The 5,908-nt window shown below is 42.4% G+C and overlaps 1 protein-coding gene across 1 annotated transcript in view; it reads right to left on the reverse strand.

The window, feature by feature from the left end:
* Positions 1 to 5,206, reverse strand: part of PKIA (cAMP-dependent protein kinase inhibitor alpha) — a 70,386-nt gene extending 65,180 nt beyond the window's left edge. The window contains exon 1 of the mRNA XM_084789331.1: positions 4,989 to 5,206. The gene's annotated coding sequence lies outside the window, so the exon portion shown is untranslated. The remainder of the gene's footprint in view (positions 1 to 4,988) is intronic.
* Positions 5,207 to 5,908: the final 702 nt, after the last annotated feature.

Genomic DNA, 5,908 nt, shown 5'->3' on the forward strand with positions numbered 1-5,908 from the left:
GCTAGATGAATATCCACTTATTACTTGGGCTCATTTACAAAACTGCTTGAAATGGCTCAGATATAAACACAAATACTATCCTCTGAAGAAGGTAAGACTTTGTATAATTGGCTTACATATTCAAACATAAGTGTTTAGGCATACTCCCATCAACTGTAAAATACATCAACTTTTATGTCCTATGTCCATAATGACATAATCATGGCTTGAAGTTCATAAGACTGGACAGTTTTAACTTAATGCATACTTATCAACTTTCTTGACTGAATAAAATATGGCATATACATAGAAAATTGGTAAACATTACTAGACTGCTACAAAGCATAATGCATGTTACGAATACAATGTACTGAAAGTGTTCTGCAACTAAGAATTACAAAATTCTAGTATATGCATAGAATAAAATAGCTTTCAATAGAAATGAAATCCTGACACATAATGACATGGATAAATTTTGAAAGCATTGTATTAAGTGTAAAATGCAGGAAATAAGAAAACTAGTGTAATATCTACTTTTTGTGAAGAAAATTGACAATTTTATAGGCACAGAATTCAGAGTTTACTAAGGGCCCAAGGAGTTCAGAGAATAATGGAGTACTATTTAATGCACAAAAAATATGTTCAGGATGATGAAAACTGTCTGAAAATAAATAGCATGGTGTCTTCACAACGTTGTGAATGTATATAAAATTAAGCAAGTTTAAGATAATAAATTGATTGTGACATTGATTTCAAATTTTACATAATTAAATTATTATGCTAATTTTAAGATACATAAAACATATACATAATGCATATACGCATGTTCTAGTTTTTGCATGTGTACACTTTGTCGCATTTTTAAAAATTGTGAAATATATGATAAAACTTAAATGTATCTCAAGAATGGGGATATTATAAAGTTAAAAAAAATTACACTCAGTTTTTGTGTTATTTAATGATCATATTTTGGCCAGAAACCAAAATATTTAGGGGGGATATAAATAAACTGACAGCTGAGGGTGTCCTCTTGCATTTTTAATCTCCCTTTCTTGAATTTTTTCCAGATTAGTATTGCTCTTTTCACACTTGCTTGAATCAGCAGCAGCTACGCCAGCTAGTTCCAGTTTCTTTACATTCCAGCTTAGAATCTCAATGTATTTCTATTTATTCAAGGTGAGATGTAGCTCCTTAGACTGGAAATTGTTTGGCAGATGAACATACTTTATCATTGTTTCCTTCACTGACAAAGACACATAAATTCCTTCAGATAGAGACACTAAGAATAAATGACAAGTGAAGGAGATATACATTTTCTAATGATAAATCTTGTCTTTCAAGGTGGTCCACAGCAGTCAGCTTCTCTCCATGCTCATCTGCACATTGGTCAGCATAGGATTCCAAGCTCCTTAGTCACACAAATCTCATGGGATGTGTGCTATGGATTGACATAGCTGGACACAGTAAAACTGGCTGAAGCAACGTGCTGATTCCAGCCTCTGATTCTGTTTCACATGAGACAGTACACATTCACAGGGAGATTCAAGACAGAAAGAACCATAGGGATTTAGACAAAGGAGGAGAAAGCCTGTCTCATGCGAGAAGGCTTTACAGAAGAGGCAGTAGTAGTTGTAAATGTATTTCATGGCAGGCAGATTGCCTGAAGAAACCGGTAAAGATACAGTGGCCTGATATCAGGAGGCGTGCGCTGGAAAATGAGCTCATGTTTAGCTGTCGTGGATGACTCTGAGAGGGCTAGAGAGGAGCCGGATGAGCTATCACCCTGTGTGGTCGGTATCATTTATCATAACTACTGAAAAGAGGGAAGGGTCACAGAACTCTAGCAAACAAGGCACTGTTTGGCACTGTTGGTAACATTCAAAGCAGCTTTTTGTGTTTGTTTGCTTGAGGCAGGGTCTCATGCTTTAGCCCACAGTAGTCCAAAACTTTAATATAATACCATTTTCTCAACTCATTTTCAGTGGAAGTATTCTACAAAAAAGAATGACCTTTCTTCCTCTATCTTTCTTTTCTATTTTTCACTGTTTCAACACAAGGCTATTTTGATGGTGTGCACGGCAGAGGTACAACACCACAACATAGTCTTTTGCCATGGGAAGTCACCCCTGAGCTTTCAATTTGCCCCTGCTAAGCTTCTGATGACACTGCCTGCTAGACAGTGTTCATGCGCTTGGAAAAGCAATTGATTGTTTTCAATTCTATCCTGTCAAACCTACAGGAAGACTAGCATCTCCTTTAGCACTTAATCCTGTGAAATATTCATTCTCTATTCCTTCTCTTTCTGAATACCAGCTAATTAACTCTTTTTCTGGAGAAACATGTGAAGGAAAAATGGCTATAACTCAATCCCAGTCAAAGCACCATCTACGTGTGTGTGTGTGTGTGTGTGCACGCGTGCACGTGCATGCACATGCATGGTGTGTGTGTGTGTGTGCAAATGTATGTATGTGTATCTGTAGAGGAGTATATATGTGTATGTGTATGTACCCATGTATGTGTGGTATATGTGTATGTGTGTATGTGTTTGTGTATAGTGTGTGTATATGTGTGTATACATGTGTGTAGTGTGTGTGTGTGCGTGTGTGTGTATACATACACACATCTCTGCTTAGAGCTCTGAATTTATAAATATTTCCCAAAATTGTTTAAACACAAGGTCCATATCAGGAGTTCCTTATGTGTCCAGTCCTCCTCAGTTGTGCCTGAATGAATGAAAATTATCTCTAAGTTGTTTTCTGGATTTGTTTTTAGCTGATTAGTTACACGTGTGTGAAAACATTGGCCGGCATCCTTCCAGCTCACTAAGCACCATCCCCTTGATCCTGAACCAATTTATTGCTAGGTAATTCAGTTTTCTCAGAAGCCAGGCAACATAGCCTTTGGATTTTAATCACCCTTGGGGTGCTCTTCGGCATCTCATTCATGACCAAAACATACAGCTGTAAACATCATAAGGATTGCTTGGTTCCTGAAGGATCACGTGATCATTATATAATTGGACTTCTATTTAGAATACACAGAGGTAAGTTTTGTTAAAGAATCATTTATATTTATCATTAATTATTTTTCAGAAAAGATGATTGATTCGTTAAATAGTTTACAACTAAAAAAGGTAATGGAAGTTAGGACCTTTTCTCCCTTATTCTTTGTTTCCTTTATTAGAAGATGTAATTGAGTCAAAATTCTGGAGTCTCAAGTGTTTAATATGTGAAATAAAAGACATAGCCAAGACACAATAGCAACAATAAACAAACAGAAACCCAGTTTTTGAAAATCCCAGAGACAGTTCCTGGAGCGGGTCATTTTGTTGTGGGCACCCCCACCCCCACCCCCCACCTCCACTTCTGCCCAGATACAGAGAGTGGCGACAAAGAAGCAAAATCAACTGTTCCTCGAGAGACTTTCTAGGAGAATTTGTAATTCGGAAAGTATACCCATACATGCTGGAATTATCCTGACTTCAGAGAATCTGTAACACTGGGAAGGCAAAACAGTCAGACATGTCATGTTTTAGGCTAAATTCCCTCCTCTTTTTCATTGCTTTACCTTTGTACTGAATGGAAAGGCATGGCCTTTGAGGCAAAACTGCCTTTCTGATTTCAAGTGTGGAGATGACAGGTCTCCTTTTAGATGGAATATTGGCTCACAGCCTCGCCACAGTCTGGTTTACTGCAACCGCTCTGTTGGTGAGGCACATATTTGCAGTGCCCATAACAGCCATCTTAACTGCTTTGCATCTTATTCAGATGTATGTGCCAGGTGAGAGTAAGGACTAAAGCTAATTGTGTGTGTGTGTGTGTGTGTGTGTGTGTGTGTGTGTGTGTGTGTGTGTGTGTGTAGGGGGGGAGAGGAACCTGTACGTGAGGAGACAAACCTCGGGATGCTCAAATAATCCAGGACAGGGATTGGACAGACCCCCTGGTTTTCTGTCCTCCAATAGGAAAGCCCCAATTTGAGGTTACTTGGGAATCCTGGGGCAAGCACTACTAGTTTTTTTTTGGAATGGTTGCAGTAAACCCTGACAGCTAATTTTCTTACACCCAGGCTAAATCAGAGATGGTTTAAAAGAACCGGATAGACTGCCATTCCCAGTTTCCCTCTACCTAAATATTCAAAGAGAACGGCCTGCATGGCCCAATATATTCTGTTATTCCACTCAAGCAAGTCTTTGGGTAGCCAACCAGAGTGATTGCAAGGAAGGCAGTTAGAGAAAACCATGTTGGTCCTGAGCTGAAAGTAGGACATTTCATTCTATGTTTGGGGAAAGTCCGCCGGTCAGGGTATGATGAGGAACTAACCAGTAAGGAACCCTGTGCGAGGCAATGCCCTTCTTGGGTCCTTGATGAAGTCAGTCATGGAACCCAAGAAGGGTAAGAGCTGACAAGCTGATACAACAATCTCTGAAAATCAACGAAGTGGTTGGCAGAGAAGATGGAAAATAAAGGGAGAAGCTGACAAGTGCAGTCCACACCATGCGGAACTCAAGAGAGGAGCGAAGTTTTCCCTACACTCCGACTCCCAAAGGCACGGTATTGAAGCAAGCAGGTGGTATATGACATTGAGATGAGTGAAGAAACACCCAATACCAGGGAACTGAGGACCAAAGAAGACACAGAGAGGCGAGATTACTGATTATTTCCCCAACTGTTTCCAAGGACATGATGCTCCCAAGCTAGGAAATGGTCGAGTGACAGTGAAAGTAGAAGACACAAAGGTAAAACGGGCATTCAGATGGTTTTACATTTCTAATTCTCCTTAGTATCTAAACCAACCTGCTACGGAAAAGGTTGAGCTGAAGGCTGAAAGGCCCTTTGTTTGCTCGCAACATCTCCCCATCTCCAAACAAGGCTGAGTAACCTTTCACTCCATTGCTCCGTTTCCCACTGCAGAATGCAGCAAGGTTAGTCCTTCTTTTCCTGGTACTACAAAGCCAGTCACCAACCAGGCGAAAGCCCGCCTCCAGGCGGCTAGCGCGGGCCGCGGCTTACCTTCGGGATGGGATGGAGAGGCTCGACCTAGCTGCTGCCCCGGGCTGCAGTCCCGCCGCCCGGCCGCGTGTTGCAAGCTCTCTGGGTTAGCACAGCCTCCGCCCCACCTGCAGCTGCAGCCGCCGCTGGCTACTCCAGGCCGGCCGCATGAAGTCATCCCCCGCCGGAGCAGCGCACTCGGTGCAAGCCGCGGGGGGAGACGCAACGCTCTGAGTCTCCAGCAACCGCATCTGCCAGCTGCGCCCGAAAGACGCTGCTCCCCGGGGTGGAGACTGATTTACTGTGACCGATTTTACACCCGCGGCATTACCGTATTGTGCAACAAACCAGAAAGGGCAGACAGACTTTCTTTGCAGAGCGTCCTTGCTCTCCACGCTCCCCCGTCACTGTAGTGGTTTGGACAGTTCCATCTGACTGTGTGGGTTTCCCACCCTCTCCATCTTCCTTATCAGTACTGTTCATTTTGCTGAATTTGAGGGCTGATTGTCTATTGAGATAAGCAGTCAAATACTCCGAAAAAAATTTAAAAGGGCAATCGGTCTTTTTAAAATGTAGCATAGCATGATTCACTTGCTTTTAACACACACACACACACACACACACACACACACACACACACACACACACACACACACCCACCCTCAGAGTCAAAGCAGTCGTGAAAGCTGAATGTTTTGGAGCTCTCATTTTCTTGCTGTTGTCATAGGACGGGGTTCTTCCAACCCAATGAAGAAGAGAACAGAGAAATCACCCAAGGACACAGAGAAGGGTCATCCTAGGATTTTGGGGCTGCTGGCTAGTGGACAGATGTGCCCCTCCGCACCCTCTCCTACCGCCCCCCCCCCCCCCCCCCTGCGCGCGCCTCCCTAGGCATCTCTGTACCCTCCAGTCCCTGCTTTCTGGGCAGAATGCCTAGGCAA

Source organism: Acomys minous (assembly GCF_964271855.1).
Source record: "Acomys minous genome assembly, chromosome: 1".
Taxonomy (NCBI): Eukaryota; Metazoa; Chordata; class Mammalia; order Rodentia; family Muridae; genus Acomys; species Acomys minous.